Below are 16,639 nucleotides of genomic sequence, written 5' to 3' on the forward strand. Positions count from 1 at the left end.
CCAGAGGAGGGGAGACAGAACCAGAGGAGGAGAAACAGAACCAGAGGAGGAGAGAGAGAGAACCAGAGAGAGACAGAACCAGAGAGAGAGAATGAGGCAGAGGATGAGAGACAGAGCCACAGGAAGAAAGTCAGAACCAGAATAAGTGAGAGAGAGCGAGAGGAAGTGAGGTGGAGCCAGACGAGAAGCAGAGCTAAAAATCGAGACGAAGAATCAAAGAGAAAAGAGGCAAAATGAGGAAAAATGAGAAAGAACCACAAGGAGGTAAAACCAGGGGAAGAGGGGGAACACCATGGAAGTTTCATTTACATATCAAGATCCAGGCAGGTCATAGCCCTTCCAGAATATCACACATATCCAACATCAACGGTTACACACACACACACACACACACACACACACACACACACACACACACACACACACCGTTCCTGATGTTGGTTTGGTGAGAAGATAAGAAGATAACGACCGGTATCAGCTGTGAGTGACGGTGGACAGTTAGTGTGGGAGTGACGGTGGACAGTGAGTGTGGGGGTGACGGTGGACAGGGAGTGTGGGAGTGACGGTGGACAGGGAGTGTGGGAGTGACGGTGGACAGTGAGTGTGGGAGTGACGGTGGACAGGGAGTGTGGGGGTGACGGTGGACAGGGAGTGTGGAAATGACGGTGGACAGGGAGTGTGGGGGTGACGGTGGACAGGGAGTGTGGGAGTGACGGTGGACAGGGAGTGTGGGGGTGACGGTGGACAGGGAGTGTGGGAGTGACGGTGGACAGGGAGTGTGGAAATGACGGTGGACAGTGAGTGTGGGGGTGACGGTGGACAGGGAGTGTGGGAGTGACGGTGGACAGGGAGTGTGGGAGTGACGGTGGACAGGGAGTGTGGCATGATATACCAAAACACTGAGTGATCCACCATCCCTACAGAACACCAAGTGACCTGACGATACGTTTGGTTTATCTGATATTTAAGTCGTATCACTTACACAGTTCACACGGCTAATTAGTCCTTAACAACCGACTATTGACCCCTTATGACCTGGTTGTCTCATCTAAGTCTGAAATGACCAGGTTTACTTATCTGAGTAAGATGTGACCCATCTAATTTAGATGTGACCACCTTAACTCATGAGTCTAGGTGTAGCCAGGCTTACTCACCTGTCGCCCCCGTCCCCTGCCTCCAGCAGGGGCCTCGTTAAACCTCCCCCAGCGATGTGCAGTCCCTGGAAACTACAGGCGACTTGGCTGTTATCAAGATTTCATCAACATCCATTCAAAATTTTCTAGTAAGGCATCGTAAACATCTGAGAAGCTTCTTAAACCATGACTGTTTTTGAAATCACTGAACCCTGCATGCTAGAATCTAGTTACAGAAAATGAAAACTGAAGTTAGGAGGTAATATGTATATATATATATTATCCCTGGGGATAGGGGAGGAAAGAATACTTCCCACGTATTCCCTGCGTGTCGTAGAAGGCGACTAAAAGGAGAGGGGGCATCGGGCTGGAAATCCTCCCCTCCTGTTTTTCACTTTTCCAAAAATATGAAAAAGGGGAACAGAGAGCGGGTCCAAGTGAGAATATTCCCTCTAAGGCTCAGTCCTCTTTTCTTAACGCTACCTCGCCAATGCGGGAAAAGGCGAATATGTATAAGAAAATGGCATCAAAGAAAACGGTAAATGAGCAACGATCGAAGAGCAAGTGTCTCAGGTACCAGCATCATCTCTCCCGACACAGGCTGACGTAGTCCCTAGATCCTCTTTTGATACGAGTTTTTATCTTTCATGATCGATGCTCAATGGAACCTGAGGTGGAATATATTGTAAATAATTTTACAAGGAAAAAACCGACGATAGTCTTTGCCAACAGATATTATTTACATCGCAAGGCAAACACCACACCAGGAAACATCACATCTCGGTGCCTCACGTTATCGGTGTCAACGAGACATTATGCAGACGAGATGGAGCGATCAGCCCCCAGCTTGGATTGTGAGGATCATACTATCACTCTCGCTGATGGTGGATATGAAGCCACGGGTCTCGGATCAGAGAATCCTCAGCTCCCGGAACTCTTGTCTCTCTTTACCTCAGATATCCGAGTAACACCGACACTGTGGTGCTTCGTGCACGTTAAGTCTTCCTTATTGTGGAGGTGTGATGGACATAGTTGGTGGTGGGGATTGTGCCAGTATGGGGTATGAGAGCGAGGGAACCCTCCAACAAAAGCTTCGACTCATGGCTCGGTGGTTTTCGAAGCGAGACAGACAATGTTCGTCCTGATTACGAAAAGGAACCGGATGAAACGCACATCTTTGTTGTTGATATCTACCGGCCTTTCTCACACACATTTCAGCATCGAGTAAGCATTGATCATGGTGTATCTTGTGATGTATATCGCACGACAACGAATTCTCTTGTTGGTTATCAGTAGCATGGAGAGTATCACAACCCCGACTTTGGAATTACCTCACGAGATATTCCTCCTCAGTCTTGCTGTCAGGTTAGGTACGTAGGAGCAACACACTCCAGAACCAAGCATATGAAACGTACCTTACTAGTAGCATTCTTGGCTTGATATGGACTCGCTCTTTGTCGCTTTTGAAGCCAGCGAGCCGTGGTGGTCCGAAACTCAAATGTGATTACATGAACCGATTCTGTGGCATTTTCTAGTTTACGGTTTATATATATATATCCTTAATTTCATTCCCAATTTTCGTTTGGTGTGTCAGATACAAACAGTTTTCAAAATCTTTTATACGCATCATCAATCTATGACCTTTGTGTTGAATATATATATATAAATACTTAGATATTGCTTCATACTAGTTTTCGTTTCGTACCTTACATTGATCACCTAGTGAGACCATAGTCATCATTCATACTAAACTCGATTCACGAAATCATTCCATTACATCTGACACCTAGTCACTGCTATAGCATCTTAACCTGAAATATGCTCACTCGTAACCATCCGTATCACTGTGTCTCATCCTCTCATCTTCGTAGCCTCAGCTATGCTGTGTTATGTATCTCTGTGATGACCTCACACTGGCCACACCTTCTATCTGGTCATACCAACCTACAATACTTCCCTCTGTGCGTCCGTCGAATGCTATCCTTACAACCACACATCCTACTCGTATCGTTCTTCATTCTAGCTTTCTATCCAGCTCGACCTCGCTAAGCAAGGAACCCATCGTAACTGCTCGTACTACTAGCCTACTCCGATGCATATAAACTTGAGTTTCAAACACAATCCTTCAGAGATGGGACTAGCACTTGTTCACGCCAACTTCCTGCATATGCAGTACTTTCATTTTCATAGACCTTATCCCTCAGTGTACCTCGTATTCTTTTCGTCTTGCCTGATTCTACCCTCGACTTTCGGCATTGTCACCACCATCCTTGCAGAACCTGACTACTAAAAGACATCTAAACTCATCCATAGCTTCCAGTTCTTCACCATGTCCTCCCAGTATATCACATTACGATCTCCCATACTTTTCAAGAACTGGTCTTACTTCTAACTACACTTACTTTCAGCAAATGAAACGACCGACTATTCTATCCAGCTCTTCCTCTAATCTAACATCATGGAATCATCTGCCTATAGCAAGCATGACATCTTCTATCCCTTAAAAAGGCTAAGTGTCACACCACAGTCACCTGCCCCTGTTCTTATCTCGAGCAATGTCTCATTCATGAAAAATTCCGGTAACCAAGGTGAGGTCACACATCCTCGGCATCTTACCACCTGCAGGTGTTGAACCCGACTCTGGAAAATCTAGGCTCCAAGAGTTTGTGTTGTGGGTGTCGCTTGGAGTGAACGTCCTCCACAATTTTTCACTCGCCACAGCACATGATTTAGTTCTACATAACGAAGAGATGGAGGAGACTTAAAGACCTAAACTCGTAAATTTTTTGCAACTCCGATCTCTTGATCTGTAGTTTGGAAAACGATCGCTCAAAGCTGATGTTAATTATGAGGGTGATGTCTTAGATTAGACAGATGAACTCATAAAGTTCCAGTACCAGCCACCAGGTTCTTAAGCAAACATTTCGTCTATAACTTTTGAGACCTCCGTTGACCTGCACCGAGAGCATCATTATCCAGACCCGCTCCTGATTCCTTTGTGCCCAGGAACCTGGAATATGGTTCATAATCCTCCAAAGGACAAGAAATTAGATCCACATCATTAAGACTAAGTTACAGCGACTGATAAGCGATCTTAATGAGGCCAGAGCCAAGAGCATTATCTAGCTGGGTGAGTCTTATGACCTTAGAGTTCGTAATAATGCTCGATGTATTTCGCAACTAGATTTGCGGTGTACCTCATTTAGATAACCTTGACCAATGCTTCATATAATCCTAAGTTTATTTTTTCCAATCATTTAGATCACCTTAAATTCCTGCTATTAATGTAATATCTTACATTCGGAACCTGTCTAATTATCTCGGACTATCTGTTGGGTCGAGGATCGACCAGTATTACTGTCTACCGAGGCTGTCTGTTGCGTTCAGGCTGGAGCAGCCTTACTGTCCCAGGCTGTCTGAGAGGTTGAGGTTGGAGCTGCCTCTCTGTCTCAGGCTGGCTGTCAGTTTGGGTGGTGCTGGAACAGCCTTTCTTCTGTCCAAGGGTCTCTGTTGGATTTTGAGACTGAAGCAGCTTATCTGTCCCATGCTGTCTGTTGGGTTGAGGCTGAAGCAGTTTATCTGTTCCATGTTGTCTGTTGGGTTGAGGCTGAAGCAGCTTATCTGTTCCATGCTGTCTGTTGGTTTGAGGCTGAAGCAGCTTATCTACCTCAAGCTGTATGTTGCGTCGAGCCTTATGATCTGTTGATTTGTATCCCTTCGTGTAGAACATTCATCAGCAGATGTGTTAAGTATCGATGTAAAGTGTTGATACTTTCCATTAGTGTTCTAATGATCTCATTAATTTTCTACATTGTGTGTCTCGTTTGTATCTTCAACTCCGTCTCGCTAATATCTCTCAAAAGTTCTCTTCAATACTAACCCTGTCTCTTCAAGATTACACCTGTGATCTCTCTCCAGCATGACAACATCCACATACCCCCAGAGTACGAACCTCCACGCCATTTGGACTCTCACGTACCACCTCCTCCCCAAGAGTCCAGACCTTCATATAACTTCGTCTTCCAGACTCTCACATCAGAATGGCCCCGAAGTATTCGACACTGAAGATCGATCTCACACACCCACACACATTCTCCCTTGGTGGCAGTGCATCTTGAACTTATTTTCGCCTCTTATGAACCGAGAAAGACCACACATCACCTTCATCTAATGGGAAGTCTTCTTCCGCCATGCATCGAGCATGAAGCCAGTCTTCCCTAAGGAGTCGTTTGGACGTTCTCATCTCCTTCAGGAAGGTCTTTGAAAGTCTGCCTCTTCAGGGACACATCTCAGGTACCTTCCGTCATCACCTTCCTCTATCCATAGATTGTCTTGCCTCCACATATATATACAAGTCAAAGGATACATCCTACGTTATCATACCAAAGAAGAATGATAGCTGTATAATCCTGTTCTTCCTCCGAACTTAATCAAAAATTCTTTAAAAAGATTTCTTCTCATCTGCTTCCTTGAGACCGAGGAAATTTATTCAGATGAGATTTGGATGTCAGGTCGTAGACTTTAGCAATCTCGTAGATGTCTTCCGAAGGTCCACACGTCATACATCAGCGTCTGTGTGTGTAAGGTCGGAGGAAATTTTATGACGGGGTCGATGAGCTGTCAGATAGGCAAGGACGGGGCTGATAAGCTCTCAGATAGGCAAGGACGGGGCTGATAAGCTCACAGATAAACAAGGATAGAAACTCACTCTGAAAAGAACTTGTATATTTCAGGAAAGGTAGGTTATGTATAGATCATCCACAATGAATAATGTTCACTGTTATCTATTTGATTATAAACCAAGTAATCTTACTATATACAAGTTCCAGGTGCTTGTGACTTGCCAGGCCCTAGTACGAGTCTTCATCTGTGGGAAGTGTGTCTTGGTCTCTTGTCATAGACCAGACTTAAGAGAATCAGTTCAACAATATAAACCAGACTTGTACTGGAGGTTGTAGAAGGTGTCGTGGGAGTGATGAAGTATATTAGGCAGGTCTGACTGACGTGGAGTCTGGTCGTCACTGAGTTATAGAAGAGGACTGGAACTTTAATGTGATGCGATTCAATGTTGTTTAGCGGAAGAGAGGAGAATTTATTCATCTGAAAGTCAAAACAAGATACGAAATTTATATTTTCGCGATTTTTTTTTTCTTTTTTATGCAAGGGGATTGTTATTGGAGTGTTGCTCTTTTGTGGCCGCTGTTTTTGTGTCGAGGAGAAAGAGCGAGCAGAATGCAAACCTACCCCCCCTTCCTCTCTCTCTCTCTCTCTCTCTCTCTCTCTCTCTCTCTCTCTCTCTCTCCAGATTCAAACCGATTACATCATTTTTTCCCGCACCAGCTCACCTTCTCCAGCCCTTCTCTCCTCTCCTAATGGACTTTGTACCTCACACAGGACGTAACGTGGGTAGTGGTGCTTCCTACCCTAGCCTACCCCTTCGCCCAGAGGCGTTAGAGACAGAGGAACATCTAGGATGAAAAACACGACTGCAGACTGCAAGGTACTACTACATTGGCCAATAGTCAACAGATCATCATCAAAAGTACGATTCGCTTCAAGATTGGTATATAATTTTTTTCTAACGGAATCGTAGAGAGAGAGAGAGAGAGAGAGAGAGAGAGAGAGAGAGACGACAGGTAACGTCCCTTGAGCCCAAGGATGACAGAATCACATCCATCTGTCATTCTCCAGATATGGACGAAGATTATCGTCCAGTGTGTGTGTGTGTGTGTGTGTGTGTGTGTGTGATAACGAGACGATAAAAGAGGTCTTATAAGCAGGGTTATATCTTTATAGCATAGTACAGGTGTTCAGACAACAGACACATAGGAGATAAGAGGTGATGAAAAGGGTTATATGTATAACATGAATACAGGATAGAAAGAAAAGATAATGATTGTGGATTCGAGTCAATTTTAGGAGAAGATTGAGAGAAAAAAATATTTATGGTTCGTTTTGTAAGCTCCATCCGGGTTCAGCAGGCTCTTAGCCCAAGGCCCAAACTTACTAAGTTTCTTAATAATCATCAGGGGCAAAGTCTTTTCTGTTTTTTTCTTTCAGTTATCCATCTTTATACATAACCTTTCGTGATATATCTCCTCCTCACGTTTCCTATTCGGTTAGTTTCATTCAGATGGAATGAGTCTACTTCGTTCCTTTCGATATTTCGTAGATTTCCGGGTTTTTTCTTATTTTCTAGGTTAATGATATGTATGACACACACACACCTCCACTACACACCACACGCACGCCTGCAATACCTCCACTACATACACACACCTACTACAATTTCACTGTACACACACACACTTTCAGTCCCTCCACTACACACACACACACCTGCCCCACCTCCACTACCCACACACACACACACACACACACACACCTCCGCTACACACCACACGCACGCCAGCAACACACACACCTACTACAATTCCACTATGCACACACACACCTTCAATACGTCCACTACCCACACACACACATACATACACACCTCCGCTACACACCACACGCACGCCTGCAATACATCCACTACACACACACCTACTACAATTCCACTATACACACACATCTTCAATACCTCCACTACACACACACACCTGCCCCACCTCCACTACCCACACACACACATACACACCTCCGCTACACACCACACGCACGCCTGCAATACATCCACTCCACACACACCTTCAATACCTCCACTACCCACACAAACACACAACCTGCTACACCTCCACGACACACACACACAAGCTGCCACACCTCCACTACCCACAAACCTACCACACACCCATAAATCTCTCTCAGAGGTCAGCTTATTTCCTGCCCGCCACCTGGCCTGCTTTGTTCCAAGATTCATGGCGAGCCACCCTTGGCCTCACACGACCCTTACAAAGCACCAACAAGGAGCAAGATGACGAGTCAAATAACAGCAGTGTATTACGTCTTCATTCAGCGTATATGAGACCTGTGGTGAGGGTGAGAGATCTGTCTCTAGGGATGATAGGATCTGTAGGGAGGATGTGTTGCTTGTCCTTATAGGTTCTGATTTAGTTGCATTGCTTCTGTGGGCAATTACGTTGCTTCTGTGGTTGATTACAGTGTTTCTTTGGTTAATGCTTCTGTGGGTAATTACGGTGCTTCTATGGGTAATCACAATGCTTCTGTGTGTAATCATAGTTCTTTTGGGATTGATTACAGTTCTGTGATTAATTACACTGCTTCTATAGCTACAGCTCTAGGATTAATTACAGCTCTTCTCTGATCGATTACAATGCTTCTGTTGTTAATTACAGGCCTTGAATTAATTAGTTCTTCTCTGGTTAATTACGGTGCTTCTTGGATTAATTACAATTCTTCTGTCGTTGATTACGTCGTTTCTGTAATTATCAAACTATAAGATTAGATTATATAAGTGACAAACTTTAGATTGTTTATAGGTCATATTCTACGACCGAGAACATATACTCCACTCAATATGCCAGTATATATCTCACATTTTTCATATATTGTGTATTTCATTTATTCTTATACATCACTTATGATTGTATATGTAAAGTATCAAGACATTTATACTTTGGGTCTCACTCTCAGCCTTGACTCGCTCCTCACCAACACCTCTCTTGACGACCCTGAACTGCCGTGTTGATGCTGTCTACACTCTCCTATTGGACTTGCTGTGAAGAAGAGTTATACGAACAGGATCTATCCTTCTATGCCATATCGAAGAGGGGCCTACGGTTGATTAATTCCCCAATGACGCCATCAAGTACGTAAACACTAGAGAATTCTCAACTCATTTAGTCACTAATTTTCTTAATCACGTCAGCTTCAAGGAGGCCTCCTGGAAACACTTCGGTCTTATCAGGGTTGCTAGATCCCTCCAGTTGTCATAATGTTGCTCTTGTGATGTTCTGACATCATCATCATCGTCGTCTGTCCACCTCCTCCCTGCTCTGTGTTTGCCCTCCGGGTCTTCATCCCTCTCACGTCACCAATCAGGGTCCTCCCCGACTGACTGACTGACGGACACCCTTCTCCCTCCACCCTATCGACGAAGCCTCACCGTCTCAGTTAACATACATTTGGTGTATTTGTTACTAGGATGACGTTTGTAATATGTGGTATATAGACTTTTGGAAGAGTCTCTGCATGTGGGGGGTCTCATTGTAGTAAGAGAACCCCATGTACCAAGAGGTCCATGGAGATGAAAGACCTATTGAGGCGAGAGACCCATGACACTGAGAGACCCATAATACTGCTAGATTCAGGGCACTGAGACATGTGTTTTGCAAAACCATCTCCACTCACTGCATCTCCCTGATTTTATCTCCTCTGTCTCTCTCCGTTCGTGGAGTCTCTGTCTCTAGTAACATCCCACCAAGTAGCTGCGCCTTACCTTGGTGTTACCATCTGTTGGAAAGGTAGAGAAAGGTCCTGTAAGGCTGAGACATTATCATTATCATCACATCCCTGGGAACACACGGAGAGCCTCGAATCAATTCCCCTACCCCCCCCCCCCCCCCCCCCTCCTTCATTTTACAAGGGTAGGTAAAATATTCGGATGGCATTTCATGCCTGGCTACCTGGAATGATATCTTTGCCGTGCTCTTGTTCCACGACATCAAAGGGGCAGGTGGAGAATCGTCTATCCTACTCTCGTCCCTATAGCCTAACCCTGAATGATGGTGAGAGATGGTTCAAACCTGGTTTGTGGGGGAGGAGACCACAACAGGAAACATATTAACCCCATCAAAATGAGTTTAATCCAGTGTGAGGCGAGAGAGGGGGATCCAATCTCATAAGATATAACCCCTGATGTTTCTTTATCATCAGATCCTCTCTAGTAAAGTAGTACCCTTTTGTGGCTTGACCCGTCTTTACTAGCTCCCAGTCTTCGGGCGTGGGCCAGCAGTAAACTCGGGTCCTGCGTCGTAATATTAATTTCTTTCTTCTCTGGCTATGAAAATTGCCTTTACGATATTTTTTCCCCCTGGGCAGGCAATTTCCCTCGGAGACAGATTTTTAGAATGAAATACACGGGTGAGGAAGGGAGAGAGAGGGAAGAGCGCAAGAGATTGAGACGAAGGCAAACACGAGACATATAGAAAGAAGCACCTTTTATCAAAGATCTTTATTAAACGTACACAACATATTGACTTTCACATGCAAACACAATCTGCCTAAAATATTTACAGACACTAACATACTATAGTCTTTAAGGAAATGTTAAGCAGTGTATTGCACATGGATGTAAAATAATTAAGATAATTCTTTCAAAGTATAACAATGTTTTCCATCTACATGCAAATACTTTGTTATACTCTTTGAAAATAAAAACACAGGCAGTAATATGCAGAGTCAGTTAATGTTTTATAAGCATTTTGTTTAAGCGGAATATAACTATGGATAGAAACCTTACTAAAATTCATATTAGCCTGAAATAAGACTCGTAAAAAATATCAAGCTATTTGTTAAACATATTTTGAATTGTTGAGAACGTGCGGAAAAGAGTACATTTTTCTTTTGTATCTGCAAAATATTCAAGCTTCTGTATAAATTTTGATAGAATGTAATATCCTCATTAAAATGAAAATTCATTTGTTTCATACTGTTGGTAACACACAAGTCTATCTTTTTCTTTTTTCCAAACTTTCATAAACATTGACACACAGTAAATTTACACAACGCTTCATAGTGTCATTATCCTTTGTGGATGAAAATAGATCTATCTTCTCAATACCAAAAACTTCTACGATGGTAGATTAGTGACATTCATCATCCTAATAATCAAAATGTACCTCATACTTTTCAGAGAAGGTGTGACATCTATCAAGCTGGAGGTAGGAGAAGACTTCAGGTGGTTGATGCAAGCCACTGAACCAAGCGCTGCTGTAGTACGGTTAAGTATCTGAACAGGTAGGTGTATACTTAACTGTACAATGCTGATATTCTTCGTTATCACTCGTTGATGACACTAATGTTCATTATGCAATAATAAACCTACCCAATTTTGAGGCACAATTTAATACCTCATCCAGCCTGTAGAGTTCCAGAAGGGAGTGGACGTAGTTGATGGCCAGTCATCTTGTCTCCTGGTTGCCAGTCGTACACCATTTCTGCCCAAATATGTTCGGTGACAATTAAGTCCACTCCTTTGCTGGCCTAGTCCAACAGCTGTAGGGTGTCTTGTTCCTAGAGACCAGCGTAGACGGGGCTCCAGTCGTTAATAGAAATGACAGGCCCGACAGGAGGAGGTAAACCCCTCGCCCGCAGAGACTGCAAGAAACGGTCCTCCAACAGTCGTTGCAGTAAAGACACCTCCAGTATTGGAAACGTCACGCTGGCTGTGTAATGTGACCTGAACGGGCCTCCTCGCTCATGTCAGCTCGATCATCTGCCCCTGTGAAGCATTGTATAGTTTTAGTGTTTATTGCAGGTCTTTGGTAGGATACATTATATCTGTGGTCTATAAACATTATCATGTATTAACAGATCATTAAATTCATGCCAGGTAATGTTTTTCCTCCAGCAGTAAACCTTGGCATGAGAGATGGATACACACTGCCCCTCCGTGAACACTGCTTGCAGTCCAGAATCGAAGTCTCGCTCGGAATGTGCTGTTCCCTCAGGCGCTCATTCCTTCCGGGAGGAGTTCTGGTTCCTTTGTCGTGCAGACTTCGCCAGGCACTCAACGGGGATGTGTGCAACTACAGGCCCGTCACGACGTTCCCTAGGCGGGGAGAAAAGTTTGCCTCCGACTGCCACCACGATACGTGAAGCGTCGTCTGCCGAGGTGGTTCTCCAAAGGGCTCATGTTCTCTCTGCCTGAAGAATAAAAACACAACCATGTTGACAAGGAATGGACACACTCGATTGCCTAAATTGTAAATTTCAATGTTTAGTTATAAAGCTTATTTCATAACCCTTGTACATAAGACATATTTAATATGAAAATGTGATTATAGTGATTATATTATATCCAGATATATTGTCAACTTGGCCATACCCATCTATAGCTTAACGAGAACAGAAACGCTGTATTTGGGCTGCTAATAAACTCTGATGCAGGTATCTCATTCTCTATGCATCATCCTTCTTCATTGCTACGATGTCCCACTCCTATTCTCAGACGCATTATATCGCCAAGGTTACCGCTCTCCACCGTCTTCTAATCCACTTCATTGTACTGGAAGACAGGCCAACTTCATGTGCGATGCCTAGAATGGAGAACACATTACCAAGGAGAGTAATCATGCGACCTCTTAGTAACAGACACCCGTCTCTCCCATTCACCCTAGGGTACCTCATCGTGACCTATTACAATAACCATAGCTCCTCGAATGGCTAACCCTAGGACCCTAACCTCACTCTTTTGTGTCTGACACAGCTACCTCATCGAGATCCAATAGACTAGCTGCCACTTCCCGGCCAGCCAACCCTAGCCTACCTCACCGCGATCCAGTAGACTTTCCGATCCTAGCCCACCTCACCATGACTCAGTAAAGCAGCCACTACTCACCTGCCAATCCTGGGCCACCTCACCATGACCCAGTGCAGTAGCTCCCCGCTGAGCCGACCGTATCTTCCCGGAAGCAGATAATTATAATGGAAATGTACCATTATTATTGTGGTCTGCAGGTGTGAAAACGCACGGAGTTGCCATGTATAGGGAAGGTTGGGCAGTGGGGCGAACTCTCACCACAATTTCTGATTTCTTTCACTGGCAACATGAAGCTTCAATAGGACCCGGTGGTCTGTTTCTGTTCGTATATTTCAAATCTGAAAGAAATAGTCATTCAAATGAGCTAAACTGGCAATTTACCAACGCCAAGTTAACTGCAATAACCTGTATGGCGGTATACATGTTCCACGATGAACAAACAAAAGCTGTCACCTGAAGGCATAGTAATATACCTTAAAAGTCTTTGTCCAATGAGTTCATAAGTTCTATACATTTTCTAGCTGTGGTAACTACAATAAGAGTTGTCATACCCTCCATGTACACCTAATTATAACTCATGACTTACTATACATTGGTTACAGCCATTAATCTCCACATATGTTACTCATACCTGGCTAGAAACAAAACCTTTATTCATGCGAACATCAATCAACTCCGAGCCAAGGGTACAAATCTGGCTGGCAGTTACCGAGCCCGCGACCGTTCACCTGTGGTCACACAAACTAATCCTTCCACCATCACTTGTCAGTAAACTCAGTTTTACCCACAGTGTCTCAGTGACCAGTATCTTACCTCTTCACTAGTTCCCTAAAGAATCAACCACCTCAATTCCCGAACCCTTGTCGCGATACTGTCACTCACCACAACAACCCAGGAAATGAAGGCAAGAATCATAAAGCAAAACAGCTTTTGCTGACATCACTTATGCCGGCTCTCCTGATTGGTAGCGCACTGGTTATACCGTTCTTGACTTCCAATCCACTGGTCCTGGTCCAGTATCCACCTCGACCACCAATACATGTCCAAGGACAAGTCCCTTACTAACAGGATGCCTCCAGACCATAAATTTTTTTCACTCCATCTTGGCTTGCTAAAGTCCCACATGCGTCCCCCTTCATCATTACCCAGTGTTGGCAAGTAAGCAAATATGAAGAGAATTTCCCACCCAGACAAGGAGGACAATGAACACCTCCAGACAAGGAGGGCAATGGACACCTCCAGACAAGGATAGCAATGACTCTGTCTCCAGACAACCTAACCGTGACCCAGAAGAGTATCTCCCCGCCAGGCCGACCGTAACCTATGACACCTTACCTAACTTCCCCAGATCATTATAATGGAAATGTACCATTATCATTAGGGGTGACCCCACTACCGTCCAGATTCCAAATCGCTAACCGATTGTTGCCCAAATTCATCTTCATAAAAGATACCCTCACTCAAGGATCTTCATATCAAGGCCTGATTTTGATACGGGATGTCTCGTTACCACAATATGGCTACTTCTCAAAACTCTTTAACAAACTTCTCCTGTAGACAATAGGTAGGTGGAAGGAGCGTCCTCCGTCACATGCAGGAGGGTGGGCGGGAGGAGGCGAGGTGTGCAGTCGTTGACGTCTGTGACAGTGATGGTGAGGATGGAGGTGAGTGGCGGGTGGCCGTCGTTCACAGCAATGATTTCAGCCACGCCCGTACCTCCGTCAGGAGCCTCACAGTCCAGCACCCTACGTGCCCTTTGCTTTCCTCACGCTAGGGGGTGAAAACAAAAGAAAAACGTCAAATCCAAGAGAACTGGAAGTACTTAAAACGTATGAACAATAATCTATTAATAGGAAAGGTTATCTAATGTTAACTTGAGTTTTGTTCGTGAATACTGTCAATCATGGCTAATTGTTTCACCAATAATACTAGGACACATCTGCTGTAGAAAATTAATTTGCATAATTACGATTCAATCTGGAAAATCATATACGTAAATATGCTGACAAAACAAACTTTGACACAACACGAAACTTGAACATATACCACTGATCACACACACACACACAAACAAGCATTTTGATTAAATGCAAATATAGATGTTCTGCAAGTTGCCTATACGAGTTCATGGGCAAATTACCATTTTGAACATCCATCTGTTTGCAAGGTTATGTTTTCTCCGACGGTTCATTGGTTTTGCAAGATTGTCACCATTTTTCTCAACCGCAAATCACTAACTTTTTGAGATATCCCCTCTCTCTCCCTTTTTCTTCAACGATGATGGGAACCCCTGTGGGGAACCGGGGTTTTTGTGTTCGGGAATAAAAAAGAAAATAGTGATCTGCGATGAAAATGAAGGTCAGAATCGTTCACAATATATCTTAAACCATCGGAAAAACAATTTAAACCCAACCTAAATAGGACAGGATATCCAAAATGGTAAAAGTACCAATTAATAATCAATTTCCAGTAGATATTATAAATCAGTCACAACGCCAACTCCAACAGATTACTGGTGAATTACGTCGTCACATGTCACCAACTGACTAGGATGCTCCAATTCACGACTGACTACTAAAAACTATGATCACAAATAAACATATACACAAGAGTAAAACATACCCTACCGAGCATTATTTACATCTTTCAATTACACGAAAGATATTCAAGTTAAAATATCAAACTACAAACTCTCTTGTCAAGTAAGACTCCATGAATTTCATCCACTACAGCCACCTATAAGACTTCGTTGCATTGTAACTCAACTAACCAACCAGAATCTAGCATAGAATATTCCCCTCTGCCCTCACAAAACATATCTGTTAAGACCTTGATATCCACTGTCATCATGAAGTAAGTCCGCGCAAGCATTCCCTTCGCTTGTAAATAGTTGGACATGACTGGAACCAGGAACCTTCCGCCATTTCACATCGACCATGACACCCAAACGTAAACAAAAGTTCATGGAGATACGCAGCGCGTCACTCCTGTACACACCTCATCCTTATAGAGAGGAGACACACGATTTTATATACTTTATATCAACATTACTCACTTTCAGCGTCAACAGATACCGTGCAATATACAATGATATACAACTAAATCACATATTGGAAACAATAGTTTCAATACATTTATGCAATTAAAAATCTGCTGCCTTAGAATAGATCTAACAAAATACGACTAACTGCTAAACAGACATTTATACATAAACATGAAAAAAATCATGAGTTACACATGATATACGCATTTTTCATGTATTTTGAAAATGTTACAGGTTATTACATTAAGTCCTCAGCCGTAGCAGCTAACTCTTACCACTACTGTTTCCTGTCATGCAGCTGATGATATCAGTCGGGCGAGAATCATCAGGACGTAGGAGGAGACTGGGAAAACAGTTACTGACACTGAATACGAGGCGTGATTTTATCAACGTGCTATACACACGGTATAATGCTTCCAAACACGAAGCCATGTCAGGTGGATGGTGACCCCCCGCTGTAATCAAACTGACCAAGTGAATGACCCACCTGACCAAGAGGGTCATCAAAGCTGAAGACAAGACTCACGACATGGTCTGACTACGAGCCCTGGCATCGTCCAACAGGACCTTCTTTGGGAGCATATCTAGCCTCCACTACACTCCTGTAGGCTAGATTCTTTAGGCCACCGGAAAGGCTCGAAATTAGCATTTATGCCGGAGCCTTCTACAGCCACTTGCAGGCTGTCCATGCCACAAATGCGCAAGCCATGGACGGGTTAGGGTTGTTCTGGGAGGCCATCTGCATCCGCCAGTCCTTCAGCCCAACACACCATATGACTAGACCACAGGGACCAGCTATATATACAAAGCGGGATGGTGAGCCACTCCAGGTATAGGCCGAATATCCTCTCTTAGGCTGGCCTGCCGACCCTAGCTTACCTCACCGCGATCCAGTAGACGACCTGCCTGACCCTCGCCCACCTCACCATGACTCAGTAAAGTAGCTTCTACTTCGCCTGCCAATCCTGGGGCCACCTCACCCTGTCCCAGTATAGTAGTCACAGCTTCGTGGGTGAC

General features: G+C 44.0%; 2 long non-coding RNA genes across 5 annotated transcripts in view; one reads left to right on the forward strand and one right to left on the reverse strand.

The window, feature by feature from the left end:
- LOC139756620 (uncharacterized) overlaps window positions 1-12,209 on the forward strand; it is a 47,021-nt gene extending 34,812 nt beyond the window's left edge. Inside the window, exons 3-6 of one of the 4 annotated variants that reach the window (XR_011714396.1) lie at window positions 6,528-6,633; window positions 8,730-8,904; window positions 10,951-11,392; window positions 11,668-12,209. This is a non-coding gene — a long non-coding RNA (uncharacterized lncRNA). Of the gene's footprint in view, window positions 1-6,527; window positions 6,634-8,729; window positions 8,905-10,950; window positions 11,393-11,667 lie in introns of those variants that run through there. The other 3 variants (XR_011714397.1, XR_011714399.1, XR_011714398.1) reach the window with 3 other exon arrangements.
- LOC139756623 (uncharacterized) lies at window positions 11,404-16,459 on the reverse strand. The gene is made up of 3 exons (XR_011714400.1): window positions 12,658-16,459; window positions 11,701-12,355; window positions 11,404-11,538 (listed from the first exon to the last, which is right to left on the reverse strand). It is a non-coding gene; the product is annotated as an uncharacterized lncRNA (long non-coding RNA).
- Window positions 16,460-16,639: the final 180 nt, after the last annotated feature.

This window comes from Panulirus ornatus, chromosome 22, assembly GCF_036320965.1.
Source record: "Panulirus ornatus isolate Po-2019 chromosome 22, ASM3632096v1, whole genome shotgun sequence".
Classification (NCBI taxonomy): Eukaryota; Metazoa; Arthropoda; class Malacostraca; order Decapoda; family Palinuridae; genus Panulirus; species Panulirus ornatus.